The following is a 16,934-nucleotide window of genomic DNA, read 5'->3' as shown; positions in this document are numbered from 1 at the left end:
ATAGAATTCACCAGTGAAACCATCTGTATTGGGAGTTTTCTTTGCAGAAAGGTTTTAATTATGAATTCAATTTTCTTAATAGATATAAAATGACTATTACTTTTCTATTTCTTCTTAAATCAGTTTTGATCATTTGACTCTTTCAAGGAATTTGTCCATTTACTCTAAGTTATCACATTTATTGGATTAAGTTATTCATATTTCCTTATTATCTTTTCAATGTCTTTAAGATCTGTAGCTTTGCTCAGCATAGTCAGTGCTGAGAAAATGAAAAAAAAAAAGGATCAGTAGTGATGTCCTCTCTTTTATTTCCAATGTTGGTGATTTGTGCCTTTTCTCTTGATGAATCTAGCTAGAGGTTTGTCATTTTTGTTGTAGCTTTTCATGACTAATTTTCTCTATTGTTTGTTTCCAACTTCATTGATTCCTGTATTTATCCTTATTCTTTCCTTCCATCTACTTGCTTTGGGTTCACTTCTCTTTGTTTTCCAGTTTCTTAAGGTGGAATCTTAAATAATTGATTTAAGATGTTTCTTCTTTTCTAATATAAATATTTAAAGCTATACCCTCAACCCCAAGAGCTATATTAGCTATCACTCACAGATTTTGATGTGGTGTGTTTGTCACCACATCAAGTGAATAATCATAAAAAATGATGTAATTCATTTGAAGTATTTTTAAATTTTGTGGCAATGTCTTCTTTAATGTGTGGTTATTTAGAAAAAAATATTTAATTTCCAAATACTTGTGGATTTTTTATTGTTATTGATTTCTAATGTGATTTCATAGTGGTCAGAAAGCATACTTTATATAATTCCCATACTTCAAATTTATTGAGCATTGTTTTATGACTCAGCATATGGTCTGTTATATAGGATAGACCACGGGCACTTGAAAAGAGCATGTACTGTACAGTTGCTGAATATGCTATTCTGTAAATATCAATTAGATCAAGGTGGTTGGCATTATTCAGATCTTGAGTCAGATGTTTGCTTCTGGTTTCTTGCCTGGACTAGGTTATTGAAAACAAAAATAAAAGTTAGAAATTGAATAAGAATTGAATAACAATGAAAATGGAATAAGAATGTAAAAATACATAAAACATTTGGGATATGTAATGTTTAAAAATATCAGTTATCTTTCTCTTGTGTGCTTTCCTTCTGCACTCCAGCCTCTCCTTGAGATCTGATATCAGCCAGGAGGAAATGAATGGATGAATGAATGGGCAGAGACTCAAGAGAGAAGGGGATGCCCATTCTGGTATATTCTTCTTAGTCCTGGCTGCCTCATTGAGGTCTCCTGGTCCTAGTTTTGTTTCACTTACCAGAATTTGACTTTGTGAGACTTTGATAAGCAATCCTGTTTTATTTTTTGGATACCTTGACAAATAATTTGGTAGAGTAGCAGAGGAGTTGTTAGGAATCTGGGACCAGGCAGCCTCAGCACTGTGGGTTACAAGGTAGGAAGAGAAAACAGGTGCCAGGAGTGCCTTTCTTTGCAATGACAGGCTTCATGAAGTCATCAAGGCACTTTGTTTCTCTCAGCATCTGTAGGTGAGACAGCTATTGCTGGCGTTCTCCTCCATCCTGTAACAATGAATTCCCCACATTCTAGCTGGATACACAGTTATCCTAACCTCTTTTGTGGGAATACTTATGTGACCATGTGACTGAAGTCTTCCCAATGAGGTATGAAGGGAAGAGATGTAGCAGCTTTCTTGCTATGCCCTGAAAGTGAAGAGGCATATTCTCCCCTTCCCCCTCCACTGGCTGGAATGCCAATAGGGTGTTGGTGAGCCATTATCTTGAAGCATCAAAATAGAAGTTTGAATCCCTGCCAACCTACAAGAGCAACAAGCTAAGTAGTCTTAGCTTCCCCAGTGACCTACTTTAAGATTTTAAAGTGATAATTAAGTAAATTTCAATCTTATTTAAGCCACTGTATTTTGGAGTCTGTCTGTCACAGTGGTCTCACCTAACTTCTGACTGATACTGAATCCTTCCCAATGCGGAGGTCCAGACAGCCTCCGCCACTGGATTGGAATTTGAGTTGAAACCTGTTTGCCATAACAGCATAGTCTTTAGATCCTAAGTGTGGAGACTATTACCTCCATGAGGCCAGGACCAACATATGCTTTATTTACCTTCAAATGTCTAGCATCTACCCCAAGCCTTGGCTCTTAAGAGGGGCTTAACAAACATACACTGAATGAACACACGAATGAATAAATTTTGTTGTTCACAAGATGTGACGTTAGCCATACTCCCCTTATAATAACTGTCCACCACATTATCACCTTATGTCCACTATGAGAAAGCACGGGAAGAAATTTCTTGAAGCTTCATGACCAAAGCAATCTGCATTTCTCCTAAACAAAATTGCCTGAGATCTTTAAAGTCTTAGGCTACTGTTAAAGTTTAAAGCTTATAACTCTTCACCTGCTAGGAAACTGAGAACTGACCTGTCCTCCTACATAGAATGCCGTGGCCTCATGGCTCACAGCAACCTCAAACTCCTGGGTTTGACTGAACTTCTTGACTCAGCCTCCTGATAGCTGGGACTACAGGAGCTCAAGCTATCATTGCAAATGTGTAGCACTGTAGTAGACACATCCTGTGCTGAACAGACCCTCCTACAGGACTCAGATACCCACCTTCCCATCTGCCCCCCGTGTTGCCTGCTGGCAACTCACAAATAAATTCTCTCCTAGATTTGCCCTTGGCGAGGGTGCTAGATAAAATACAGGACATCCAGTTAAATTTGAATACCAGATAAACAACAAATTCATTTTTTTGTTCCATACATTTGAGATATATTTAAAAAGTGTTCATTTTTAACTATGAATTTAACTAGAAATCTTGTATATTTATTTGCTTAATCTGGTAACCCTATTCTCAGCTGAAGAGAGCCACCTGGCTCAGGTCTCATGCCCCTCCCCAGCAATTCATACCCAAAGACTGATCCATGCAGGAGAAGAATGTCCCCAATTCTACTTTTAGAGCTTGTCTTAGTGGCTGAGTCATGGCCCAGCTTCTCCTTCTTCCCATTGTCACTAGTGTCCCTTCACTTCCACAGGTAGATCCCAAGAGCACCCATGAACCAGCTTCTTTTTTATTTTCTTTTTTTGAGCCAGTGTCTCACTCTGTCCCTTTGCATAGAGTGCCATGGTCTCAGGGCTCACAGCAACCTCAGACTCATGAGTTTGAGGGGTCCTCTTTACTAAGCCTCCCAAGTAGCTGAGACTACAGGCACCTGCCACAACTCCTGGCTAGTTTTTCTATTTTTACTAAGATGGGGTCTCAGTCTTGCTCAGACTAGTCTCAAACTCCTGAATTCAAGCAATCCACCCACATGTCCTCCCAGAGTGCTAGGATTACAGGCAGAGCCACCATCCCAGCCATAAAGCAGCTTTTTGATGCTAATGTTCTTCTCAGACTCTGCTTCCTGGGAAGCTGGACCGGAGAGAGCACCTTTCAGCCACAGCCTTCCTCTCTGGTTTCCACTTCTGAACCTCATTTTCCTCATTTTTTTAGTCTGTGCTTCCTAATCTGTTTATCCTCTTGTACTGTATGTGTTTTTGTAAGGCCTTCCAGATTCTTTTGTGGAACAAGGTGACATATATATGCATGCACATATATTTTTAAAACTTTGTGTTTTGAATGCTAGAAGGAGCACTGGAGAAGGAATCCCAGGTCTCTGGCCTTGACTGCACAAGTACAATTTGTGACTAGAATAAGTCACATGACATCTCTAAGGCACAACTTTTAAGTGAGGATACTAAAATTTCCCTCATAGATCTCCCACACGGAGGGGTGGATGTTAGAGGGCTCTGCAAATGCAAATCTCCTTTGGAGTCTCCTTTGTGCTGTGATATAGGTTGGATCAGGGCTGCATACTCCCTAAGTGCTCACTGCAGGTCCTCAGGGGTGGGAACAAGCCTCTGCCTCCTGTGTGGTCAAGGCCTGCCCTGCCAGCCACTGGGCATTCCCTCCTTTAGGCTGCGCTGCCTTCTGTGCCGCTTTGCTAAAAGGTCTTTCTCCACTGCTCGCTGTGCTTTCACGCTGACGTCCGGTTTACTCCTGTGGGTAATTGTCAGCAGTGGGAAGCAATGTCTCAGCACCCCCAGAAAGCAGGAAAGTTGTGAGCTTCTGCTTAAACCACAGGGCCAAGCACCAACCTGGATAGCAAGGGTGCTTAAAGGTGGTGGGAATGAGCGAGAGGTGTTCAGACAGAGCGGGCTAAGGGGGGAATTATGAGAATCCAGGGACCTAGGAGGGCACTGGGGCAGAGCCAGCAGGCTGCAGTCAGCTTCGACTCTCCCACGTTTCAGAATACAGGCAAGACTGGTGTTGGTGGGACTGCTTGAGTCTGAGGCCTCAATATTGGCCACATGTAGAATCACCTGGGGACCAATGGCATCTCTTCAGGTGGATCCAGACATCAGGGGCCTGTTAAGCTCCCTAGATGATTCCAAAGTTCACCCTTGGGTTTGAGCCCAGGTACCTTCACCACTAGTTCTACTGCCTGAGCCAGGTCCTCACCGGTGAAAATAAATACTTACTTCTTATGGGTTGAATGGAGTACCCCCCAAAGACAGTGAAATCCTAGCCCTCTACCTGTGAATGTGACCTTATTTAGAAAGCGGATGTTTGCAGATAGAATCAAGTTATGAGAGTGTGGGCTCTCGTCCAGTATGACTGGTGTCCTTATAAAAAGGAAAGGTTTGGACAGGGAGAGACGTACAAAGGGAGATTGGGGAGGCCTGGAACAGACCCTTCCCCAGAGTCTTCAGGACCATGGCCCTGCTGACACCTTGATTTGGGGCTTCTGAGCTCCGGAATAGAGAGATGATACATTTCTGTGGTTTTAGCTACCCAGTCTGTGGCACTTAGTTATGACAACCCTAACAAACTCATCCATCACCCTAAAGGGATTTTATAAAACTCAAGAATAGGTAAAGCCTCTGACACATCTGCCCTCAGTTAATTATGATGATAATGCTATTTTACTTTTCAGAGTATTTTTTTATAGATGTAGCTGTGTGACCACATTATTAAATAATGTGATACATTATTTAATCTCTGCTGGCCTCCATTTTCTTATCTGCAAAAGGACAGTAATGAGAGCACCTGCTTCGTAGGAATGTTAAGAATAACAGAAGAGCAGACGTGGTGCACACCGAGGAAGTGCCTGGCGCGTGGTCAGTTCTCGATAAAAGTGATGATGGTGGTGATGTAAAGCACAAATTGATCCTTGCAGAAACATTTCTAACTAGAAAAACACATAACCACTGCTTTTAAAGTGGTTAAATATTGTACAGAAACCTGATTTTTCCACCGGTTGGATACAGAGAGAAACTATAGGAAGAATGCAGATTGTTCCAGAAGCCCAGGGAGGGAAATCTATGTCCAGGGAGGCTGCTAGACCCTGGAATCCTGTGTAAATTGCAGCTAGTCCAGATCCTGACTAAAGACGCTGCGAGGAAGCCATGAATGCCTCTGATGCCGGGGCCTGTGATCCATCTCTGAACCTGCAGCTGTGGCCTGGCCTGGAGTCCCTCAATCAGTCCTCACTGTGTGTGAAGTCCAGTTGTTACAGAACATAGAATAATCATCCCCCAGTGTAGGGGACCCTGGCGTACCTGGGGCATATACACAGATGGCATTGAGGAGCTGTCGCCTCAGGTGGGATCTCATTCTCCCAGGTAAGCCAAGGAGGGCAAGCGTCTGGTGGGGCACCATCCCTACTCAACGTTTTTAACAACTCAAGGGGTGCAGGTGACAGTGCTGGTGACAGCAAAGGTGACGATAACAACATCTGGGTGTTGCTGTAATTTGAGGAAGATCCCAGCCCATGCTAAGCTCAGGAGGCCGGGAGGATAAATCTGCCCTTTTTTTATTGCTGCCCCAGCCCTGTCTTCCCAGGGAAATCTGATTATCTGGACTATGCTGGCAGGCATCAACGTGAAATGTTTGCTTCCAGGTCCCCAGTTAAGGAGGGAGGCTGAGGCTGGCTCCTGCCTTCCTGTCAACAAACCATCATTAATCCCCCTCTCTTACAGTCAATATCTGATGTTACTTTTCCTGATTTATGTGGATCAGTGACTTTCTCTTATTTTGTTCCTAATAAAGATGGCTTCAGTGGGGCTGGGCCTATGGAGAGCCCTTTAAATCAGAGGAAGTCTTCTGGGGCCTCTGGGCAGTCCCTTCAGCCAGAGCCCACCTGCTGCTGTGGCCACTGGTGGCAGCAAATTTCTGTGACTATCATATGACACTTTCTTTTCTTTTAGAAAAGAATTTCTTACCTTCCATTGACAAGTGTGCCTACAAGAAGGTGCCAGATCACCTGCTCCCAAGAGGCACCCTGGACTCTGGGGTTATGGCCCCTGCTGTGAGTGTGCGCGCACACTCAGAGTCCACCCTGGCTCCATCGACTCACTCTAAGCCAAGCTTCCTACCATAATGGTTAAGTTCTCAACCCTGGTTATGTGCAAGCATCACTTGGGAGCTTTTAAAAAATACAGATGTCTGGAGAAAAACTTAGCAAATACTTTACGAAAGAGGCTACCTAAATGGCCAGTAAACACATCCAGGTGCTCAGGTTCACTGGTCATCAGGGAGACACAGAATAAACCACAGTGTGATCCCACTACACACTTCACAGCTGGTGAAAATGAAAAGTCCAGACAGCACCAAGTCCCGGGGTGTGGAGCAGCCAGAACTCTTATTCATTGCTAGTGACAGTGTAAATTGCACAGCCACGTCAGAAAGCTGCTTGGGGGTGTCTAAACTGAACATACACGTGTGCCCTGACCTAGCGCTTTCACAAGTACATATCCACAGAAAGGCACCATATATTCACCAAGAGACATATACAAGAATGTTCCTAGAGAACGCTTCAGAGTAACCCCAACCAGAAACAATCCGTATGCTGCCAAGAGAAGGACTGGTCAGCAAAGGGTGGCAGAGGCACACAGTGAGATGCTGGGAGCAGGGGGTGTGAACAAACACGACACCCAGCAGCACTGGCAACCCCCCAAATCTATGCTGGTAAGTGAAGCTGTGCACACGAGAAGGACAGAGCTCCTCACGCCATTTGTCTGATATTCAGAAACAGGCAGAACTAATCTAGGAAGTCAGAAGGAATATTGGTTCACTCCAGGAAGTGACGGGGAGGAAACCCAAGGGAGTGGATTCTGGGTGACTGGCAACATTCTGTCTCTTGTGTGGGTGCTGCTCACATCGCTGTGTTCAGTTTGTGAATGTTCATCAAGTTGTGTGCACTTAGGATTTGTACATTTTTCTAAAAGAAAGTTAAATTTTGATAATTTTTGAAGAATCAACACCTAGATGCCACCTTTAGAGATTCTGATTCAATTAGTCAGGCAATGCCATGATCAGCCTCTGAGCAGCTGTTATAGCTAAGGAAACCACTTCTTTAGGCCGTGCCACTGCAATCTCGAACTCCTGGGCTCAAGTGATCCTCTTGCCTCAGCCTCCCGGCACCTGGGACTACAGGCATGAGCCACTGTGCCGGTGACAGAAGTCTTTTGGCGGACAGAATTAGAGTAGATCTCTTGACCCCTTCCCCCAGAGGACCCCAATGGTTAACAAAGGTCAAACAATGCCTCTGCTTAGCTTGGCTAAGAGAAGAGCATTTCCACCAATTTTCACTTCATATAAGCCCACCTTCCCCACCAGTCCTTTCCCAACCCTTCCACGGGAGAGGAAAGGCAAAAAAAGGGAAGTAAGAGGATAGTTTCCAATTATCCCCTCTGTTCAACCGTCTTTCTCAGCCTTTGAGCTTCCTAACTCCTTAGTGCCCCAAGTGAACCTCTAAATCTAAGACCTTCAATTCTGGATCCGCCCTGCCAGCCATTCTTCACCTCCTCTGCCCCAGTGCAGGTGCCAGGGACTGCATCTAGGTAGGAAGCCTGGAACCCCACAGGTTTAACTGAAATATTCAAGCTTGCTTAAGCAAGTAGGAATGGTACCAAGGAAAGCCAGGATGCAGATGTTGCAAAGCTTTTCTGCCTTCAGAAAATGTCATTCCCCTAGCAGGGAATGGGGAAGGGTGCCAAGCCTGAAAGTTTGCTGCCCCCTCTGAGTTCACTGTTCCAGAAGTCTGTTCCAATATGAGTCATCTGAATATGTAAGAATATGACAGCTCAGCTTCCAGATGGGGTAGTGGGGAAAGGGGGGGAATGGGCTTGGGGACAACTGCCAATCAGGCAAGAGGGAAGATGCCTGAGGAAGTGAGCCCTTCCTCATCTGCCCTCTCCCAGGAAGTGTGGCAGGTGGCCAGAGATCTTAGCCCTCCTGGGGAAGGGCCTTCAGTGTGAATGTGGGTCATTTCTTCTACTGACCATGCAAGGCATAGATTTCGAAAAGTTCTCATACAGCTCACAAATTTATTCAATTTATTGAAGTTAAGGAAAATGACATCATGCAATTTCAACTTCTGCAACAAATGAAAACACATTACTCTGAATCTGTTTTGCTATGGCTGATAGAATAAAGGTCCTTTTCAGTTATGAGAAGAAAATTTCATCTGTCTTTAAATGCCATTTGAAGTTGTTTATCATCCCCTAGACCCAAAATATTGGAGTTTAAAATTTTAAAAACTGAGGGAGGACTTCACAAAGACTGGTAGAGACAAACATATGCTCCCAGAAAGTCAGCAAGTCCTTGGCTCATGTATGCTGAACACTCCTTGTGTGAGAGAAAAAGGGAGAGGCGAGATAAGGTCTAGAGTGAGAGGCCTACAGACTCACAAAGACTGAGAGAAAGCTGGAAAGACAGACGGAGATGCACATGGAGAGTAAGAGGTGAAGACAGGATGAGAGGCATGTAGAAGGAGAAAGAGAGAGACTGAAAGAGAAAGAGAGAGAGAAAAGAGGCTGAAATTAAACGAATGATGTTTTAGACAACTAATTGGGGGTGATTTGTTACACAGCATTACAGTGGCAATGGCTGACTGGTACACCTTTAAAATCATCCCTCACTGTCAGCCACTATTGTAAGGTTGGCTTTGTTTGGAGTAAACAGAGCTCCATAAAGAACATCTAAGATGATCTCCCTGCTCCCCTGGTTGCTGTCCTTCTCCTGTTCCCATCTCCTTGCTCTCCTCAATCACACACTCGACTGAAGGAGGCCACAGAAGCCACCCATCCCTCAGTTTCCATCCCCCTTCACACTGTGGCAGACCCTCTGCTGTGTTCACTGTTCTCAGCCTCCTCATTACTGCCAGCACTGCATAATAACTATTGGGGCCTCCTCATTTTTTGCTCACAAAGCTCCCTCTGCACACCTTTATTCCTTAAAAATTCCTATGTGTTTTTTCTTTGAAAAGCATGGGTTCCACAGCAGTTCTCTCAAGCCAGGGACCAGATTGGAAATCCCACAGGCAAGCCCATTTGGCAAGACAATGAGACATCATCTCCTGCCTGTTCTCCAGGTGCCTCTGACACTTTTAATCTTTATCCATCAGCCCCCTCTGGTTGGCTTCCCACAGCATGCCCACCCGACCCCAGCCTCAGTGCTCATTGAGTAATCTGGCTTCTAGTTTTCCATTCCTCATCCAAGAAGCTCTATACTTTCTTGGACTCCAGGAATCCCCTGCATTCAATCAACATGTGAGTCGTAAACCAACTTCACATGCCGAGCACCCTGCTAGGTATGAGGCTGCAGAATCCAGGCCTGCCCTGGAGGGCTAATTATGTGTCTTGAAAGGCACAGATAAGAAAATAAAGTTGGGCCCTGAAGCATAAAGTAGAGCTGCTGATCAGCATGCCCTCAGTGGCTTCCTTCCCCTACAGCACACTGTGGTGGCTTCCTTCCCTTACAGCCTCACTGCCCCGTGCCCTGCCAAGAGGGTCTGGGCTCTACCTCCCAAGTTCCTTGCATCCAAATCCATGGCTCAGAGATGCTTTGGAAACATGAACATAACACCAAGTCATACCAACCCGGAGCAGCAGTGCTCACTGAGACTTACAATGTGCAAAGCACATACTGAGTGGCTCAGATGTTCCGGAGCATTCAGTTCTCACAGTGCCTCCATGAGAAAGGCAGTGCAATTCTCTCAGCTTCATAAACGAGAAACAGAGTCGCTACGGGGGAAGTGGCACTGGGGAGCGCCTTTGGCCAGTGGGGATGATCCTCAGGCCCACCGCGTCCCGGAGTGCTTTTTTAAGCTCCCACAGAGTGAAGGGATGCAAAGCCCAGTGACATAAAGAGCATGGAGAGCCAGGGGAGGGTGCACGGCCCAGCCCGAAATGGAAGGAAGGTAAAGGGAGGGAGAGAGCATATGCTGTGTTTCCCTGGGCAGCATCCCCGGCCCTGAACACCCAGATGTGATGACGGAGGGGTGAGGTCCCTGTCTGTCTTCCTCATCCTCACGGGAGCAGTAGCAGAGTTCATGGCCATGACAAGTTCTTTCTGTCAGCATTTCTCATTCTCATTGTCTCAAGACAATACTCTAGTCTTATGTTTTTGTTATTACCATTTGCCTGGTTTTCGTTAGCTTGTTTAATCTCCCCTGAGCCTGGAGCTCCCTGAGGATGGGGTAAGTCTCTCCTGAAACTGGGGCTCCCCAAAGCCAGGGAGTGTTTTCCTCAGACTGGGGCTCCCTGAGGACAAGGCTGGTCCTTCCTTCCCACCACTGCTAACTGTGGCCATGAGTGTGGGTATCAGTAGCAGAAGCCCTGACGTTGGAGGTTCCCACAACAGATTCAGGGCTCTTTAAGGAAGTCAGGAGGTAAGGAGGTTGGGCTCTTGACCTGAACTGCCAGGGAGCTAAGAGCCCCAGTGTTAGGTAAGGACGTCCTCATTCTGTTTGTGTAACTTTCCACTTGACCTAATTATAGGTGTCCACACAGAGTGAGTTCACTGGCTGTGGCACCTGCCACATTGAGGGATCTCAGTGCTGGAAGGGCTGGGGAAGAAGGAGGCGGGTGGAAGTGGGGAAGGAGAAGAGAGCAGAGAACTTCAGGACAGAGGCTAAGCAAATGTGCCAATGGTCCCCAGAGTTCCTGGACTCCCACAGGAAGGGTATGTGCCGATCCGTGCCAATTTTCATATTATTTTTATAAAGGTTTAGGTACAGGCTACCTTCCTGGAGGATGGAATTCAGTTTTGCCTGAAGGCCTGGCCTGACCCAAATCAGAATTGGGAAGACCCATATTTGGCTCTGAGCCTCACCTCTCTAGGCCTCCATCTGGAAGAGTCCAACCAGCCTGACCCCTTCCACGCTCTGTCTTCAAACTCATTCACCCTGAGTCCCTCATCTTCAGGTCCCTGTTGTGGAGGAGGGACCCTGTCCACCTGTGCCTCCTCAGGCTAATACCTAGACCTCTGGGTGACCATGGCCTTATGAGGTCAGTTCCTTAACTCAAATCAATACGAGGCAGTAAACTGTTGCTGAGCACTCACCCCATCCCAGGCTCTCGTGGAAGTGGGCCACATGTATTGATTGACCCATATCCTCTCATGATACGCTTATAAAGAGCAACTCATGTTTTCAACCCCATTTTACAGATAAAGCAATGGAGGAACAGGGAAATTAAGTGACTTGCCCAAGGTCACACGGCTAGCTGTCTGCTCCAGCTGGTAAGCAGTTCCCACAATAAGGAAATCTAGAGTTCATTCCTGCTAACTGCCTGGGCCCCGTCAGCATCCAGGTCCCCTGCCCTGCTCTCCCTTCCCCTTCCCAGCCAGGCAGTTAGCATCTTCTCTCACGCGACATTTCCTGTGTAGGAGCAAGCGTCCAGGGGGTTGTCTGGGCTCCTGGCTAGCCTACAGGCTCCCTGAGAGCAGCCTCGTCAGTCATGCTTTTTTTCCTGACACTTCACAGCTGCAGGAACAGGACCTGTGAGAGAAGCCCTTCCAGAGGGGCTTGTGGAAGAATTGAGGAAATGATTTGAGGAATGGTCACCCAAGCGACGGCCTTCTCTGTGGAAACAGTTTTCCTTGGTCACAGTGGTGAGGCCCCAGGCCCGGTCTGGGCAGACTGAGTGTATGTCTGTATGCCTGTGTCCTGGCCACAGCTGTGAGCCTGCAGGGCTGGCTGGGCTGTGAGCAGGGACTCTCCAGCAGCCTAATCATGCCTGACAGATTGATTAGGGGAGAAAGTTGCTGCGTCTCTATCGCAACAGACAGGGCGCGCACGTCTCCACTTAACCTTTCCCATCACACAGGAAGGCCAGGGGTGCAGGCTGGGCCGGGAGGGGCGTGGGCATGGCGGGAGAGCAGAGGTCTGAGCAGGAATGGGGAAGGAGAGCAGGCACAGCCAGGGAGTGTGGACGAGCAAGGGCAGCTGTGGGCAGAGCTTGGAAGATGAGGGAGGCAAAGGGCCAGCTGGTGGGGCTTGTCCTTAGGGTGTGTTCAAGGAACACCTGGCCCACGGCCATCCTTATTGGAAAAGCACTGCCTGCCACTTCAGGGGTCTGCGGGAGGGGCCAAACTCACTCTGCCCTGGGCAAAGAGGCCCTGTTCCTTCTAGCATTCTGGTCACTAATGTTGTGAACTATTTTACTTTTTTTTAGAGTATAATGAAAGTCTTAGTGGTACAGGCCACAGCCCTTCTGTCTGGCTCTCTGCCACGCTCAGGAGAGGGGGAAAGGAGAAGAGAGGTGCCCTCAGCACTGAGAGCTGAGTGGCCAGAGCCATTCAGCTTTTAGCAGGGGGAGAGGAGGATGCTGGGTTGAGAGAGCTCCAGAGGGCCTTGGAGAGGATCAGTCTCCTCCCACTTAACCCCGAGGGAGACCGGCTTAGGGAACGGAAGGCCACTTATTCACTCAGCAGCAGTGGCACCTTCTGCCTGCTGGGTGCTGAGCCAGGTGGGTGGCTGGGCTGAGGGTGGACTCTGAGACATCACTGGGGCCCTGCTGGATCTGTCCTCTCCATCCTGAAGCCTTACAGGAGGGAACAGGGAGGTGTTACTCTCATAACAACTGTGAGAGTAGACCCTGGAGAGGACACTGCTGCCTCCACCTACATGTGGGATTGTCCCTACAACTCCATAAAGGCCACAGGATACAGAGAGACACCAGAGTTTTCACCCAGTTCACTCTGCCCTGGGCAAAGAGGCCCTGCTCCTTCTAGCATTCTGGTCACTAATGTTGTGAACTATTATACTTTTTTTAGAGTGTCATGAAAGTCTTAGTGGTACACATTCATGATAGACCACCAAGCTGCTGTTTATGTTACCTTTTTGTGCAACTTTTAAATCATAAACACACACAAAGCACCATCTTAACTATTTGGTTTCAGAATGCTTAGCTGGGAAAAAAAAAACTAGACAGATCCAGCTCAATTGATAGCAGTGGCTGTTACTGGGGAATTAGATCTAGAAATCAGATTTATCATTTTTTGCATCCCCTCAATTTTATAATTAGAGCCAATAGGCATTATTCTCTTAAAAGCAGTATTCCTGGTCATGAATACACACAGGATCCCAGTTTGGTAAACAAAAAACCGTGGCTGCATTTTGCCGCTATGAGAGATTTTGTTTTCCTTTCCTGCTTCCTCTTCTCCCATCAAAATTAGCCACATTCCTGAGACGCTGGGTGCAGGGTGGGCATGAGTGGGGGGGAGAATGATATTTCAAACTCACAAAAATGTATTCCCACTGCTATTTCTCACCTCCATGAGGAGAGGCCCAGCAGACAAGAAGATAATTGTTGCTTTACTGGAAGCTCTGGGTGGGAGGCCCTGGGAAAGACGCACACAATGGAGTCAGTCCAGTATGCAACAGACATCGTTAATGGCCGTCCTGAATCTGCCCCCTGTCTCTGCGTCTTTGGTTGTATTGCAATGCTTACCTGCTTCCCGGAGGCCACGTGTGCAGGCGAATGTCCTTATGCTCTTGCCCATGTTTCTCGTTGGGACAATATTGGCATTTGCATGACAGATGGTAGCATTTCTGGACCCCAGAGACCGTATGCTCAGAGAGGCCCCAGATGTTATGATTTCCAAAAACTCTTTCAGTGTGTCCAAATTCTACCCCTGGCCAGGCTGTTACAGTTACACCCTCATTGAGGCCCATGGGACAACAACTGCTATGACTTTATTTCCTTTTCTAGTGATATAAGAAAGGGCATATGTTATGGATTAAATTGTGTCCCTCACCCCCAACAGATATGTTGAAGTCCTAAGCCCCAGTACCTGAAAATATCATCTTATTTGGAAATAGGGTCTTTGCTTATGTTTGGATGGACCATAATCTAATGTCATTGATAATTTTTAAACAGGAGAAAATTAGGACATAAACACAGACATGTGCAGAGGAAGACTGTGTGAATGGACATGGGAAGAACTGCCACAAGCCAAAGAATGCCCTAGGCTACCAAGATGGAAGAGGTAAGAAAAGATCCTTTCCCTTCAGGTTTCAGAGGAAGCATGGCCCTCACAAAGGCTTGATTTTAGACTTACCGCCTTCAGAACTGTGAGACAATAAATTTCTGTTGTCCTAAGCCATAAAATTTGTGGTACTTTGGTACAGAAGCCTTGGAAAACTATTATAGCACATCATGCCATTCTGGCCAAGGACTTTTTGAACAAAAGTCAGTTAAGAAAATGTGTCCTACTAATACAAAAAGCACCAAAAGAAACAACAATTTATCTGTTGATAGTGCCGTTTGTCTATATGTGATGGCAGGAACTGATGCAGCCATTTTGTTAGCGTGAGGTACAAGGCTGGTATAATAAGCCTGCAGAGAAAAAAAAATGAGAAGAACCTGGATCATTGATGATTATAGTTAATCTTTTGGAGCAATCAGCCCTGCAACCTCTCAAGCTTAGGAATTCTTGTTATGTGAGATAATAATCCACATATTATTGAATTCATTTTGAGCTTGGTTTTCTGTTTCTTAAATTCAAATACATCCTCACTGATACAACATATGGTAGAAATCAATCAGTCAACAGCCTCTCAGCTCAAGGCCAATGGTAGATGCACGTGAAGAAGCTGGTAACTATTCATAGCTCAGCTAAACATAAGTAGCCAACTTTAATTTGTCCCTATTAGGTCCATGAATCAGTGTCCTAAGGAAGAGAAATCTAAGCTTACCAGTTTCTTTTATCTTAGAAAATCTTACTTTTTCAGATATAGTCAAAGAAATGTTTAAAAAAAAAATAGCCTGCCTGGACAGAGAGAACATTTAGCGTTCATCTCGTGCAGGGGATCTCAAAGCATGGTCCAGGGACCTCTGGGGACCGGTGAGGTCACAATTGTTTTTATAACAACACTAAGATGTTATTTGCCTTTTTTACTCTCATTCTCTCTCGTGTGTGCAGTGGCATATTGCAGAGGCTGCCTGACATGTGACTTCACAGCAGATTGAATTCAGAAACAGATATGAGAATCCAGCTGCCTTCTAATAAGCCAAACATGAAAGGGAGTTCCGAAAATGTAAAACAGGGCCACTCTTCTCACAAATTTATTTTGTAAAATACAGTTATCTTTTATAAAAATATAATTTATGTTAATATGCCATGGGTTTATTATAATGATTTTAAAATAATAAATATTTTGAGAAATTGTCAGAAGATAAAAATAGGTGTAAATCACACACATAAAAGCTGGTCAGAATCCTCAGTAGTAACTCATAGTGTAAAGATGTTCTAACACCAAAATGTTTTCAAACTGCTGATTTAGTGACAAAATGGTTTTCCCAGGGCAAGGAAGGGGGGCTTTTATATAGCTGGGACTATAGAAAAGAACATAGAAACCAGACCAGCTTATCATTAAAAAAGAAGACAGTTAGGTGTCTGTAACAGACTAGGTATTTTGTGGAGCATTTATAACTGTTACCTTCCATAATTCTCACCACTCTCATCAGCCACTTATCTTTTGTAAGTAAGATAGGCAGGTAGATACTGCAATGCCCATTTTGCAGATTCTCTGCCCCAAATCTCACAGCTCATAAATGCTAAAGTCAGGATTCAAATTAGACTAGTGTTTCTGAATCTGGTGTTTTGGTCATGTGTGTGATCTTACAAAGTCAAAACTGGAAGGCCTACACTTCGGTCCAGGCCCAGAGCTGTCTGGGTCTCAGTGTCTTCATCTGTAAAATGGACATGGAAATATACAGGTTGTGAGGATCCATGGAAATAAGGGATGTGAGATGGATTTGCTAAGAGTGAAGTAGATGCGATTATTATGACCTCTGACTTCCGGCTGTGGTCTCTTTTGTGGGAACCATTTTGAGGATGGTTGTGAACATGTTTGAACACACATACATACGCACATCGCAGAGTAACACACAGCATACACATTTGTATATCAGTACTTAGAGATATGCCTTAGCCTGTAAGTTAGTAAGCTCTTCTCTCTGTCTCTCTCTCTCTCTCACACACACATACACACACACACATACACACAATCTCAGCAGCTTTTGTGAAAGGAAAGACAGGCTCAGCAGGGTTGAAAAGCACCAACATTCCCATGGCTAGAGTAGCTATCCAGTGCCAGGCACTAGTCAGTGGCCCCCCTACCCCTCTGGACCACAAACAGTCAACAGCACTTGAGATGTGACAGGCCTCTCCTGAGTCTTTTCTTTCTCAGCACAAAATTTAATAAGCACCATTTCCAGGCACTATTTTGTGAGGCAAGTAATAGTGTGTGAAATGATTATTAGATATTTACTGTAACAAAAGCTCTGAACTGAGATGTGCTTTAAAAACACTACAGGGGGGCGGCGCCTGTGGCTCAAGGAGTAGGGCGCCGGTCCCATATGCTGGAGGTGGCGGGTTCAAACCCAGCCCCGGCCAAAAACCACAAAAAAAAAAAAAACACTACAGGGAAGGGGAGCCCCTGGAGACAGTGTGTCTGGGACCGACTCTGGAAGAGGCAGGCAATGTCTCAGGCTATGGCCCTGCTGGCTGTGTCTTGGTGGCTCCAGGACCCCAGCTACCACCACCCCCCCTTTCCAATGG

At 45.7% G+C, this 16,934-nt stretch overlaps 1 long non-coding RNA gene across 2 annotated transcripts in view; it reads left to right on the top strand.

The window, feature by feature from the left end:
- LOC128594925 (uncharacterized) overlaps window positions 1-16,934 on the top strand; it is a 36,768-nt gene that overhangs the window by 5,584 nt on the left and 14,250 nt on the right. The window contains exons 2-4 of one of the 2 annotated variants that reach the window (XR_008382657.1): window positions 11,535-11,606; window positions 11,851-11,978; window positions 14,249-14,357. This is a non-coding gene — a long non-coding RNA (uncharacterized LOC128594925). The remainder of the gene's footprint in view (window positions 1-11,534; window positions 11,607-11,850; window positions 11,979-14,248; window positions 14,358-16,934) is intronic. The other variant, XR_008382656.1, reaches the window with a different exon arrangement.

Source organism: Nycticebus coucang, chromosome 9 (genome assembly GCF_027406575.1).
Source record: "Nycticebus coucang isolate mNycCou1 chromosome 9, mNycCou1.pri, whole genome shotgun sequence".
In the NCBI taxonomy this organism is placed as follows: domain Eukaryota; kingdom Metazoa; phylum Chordata; class Mammalia; order Primates; family Lorisidae; genus Nycticebus; species Nycticebus coucang.
Note: the sequence above shows the minus strand (reverse complement) of the source record. Positions and strands in the feature narration are given on the sequence as shown.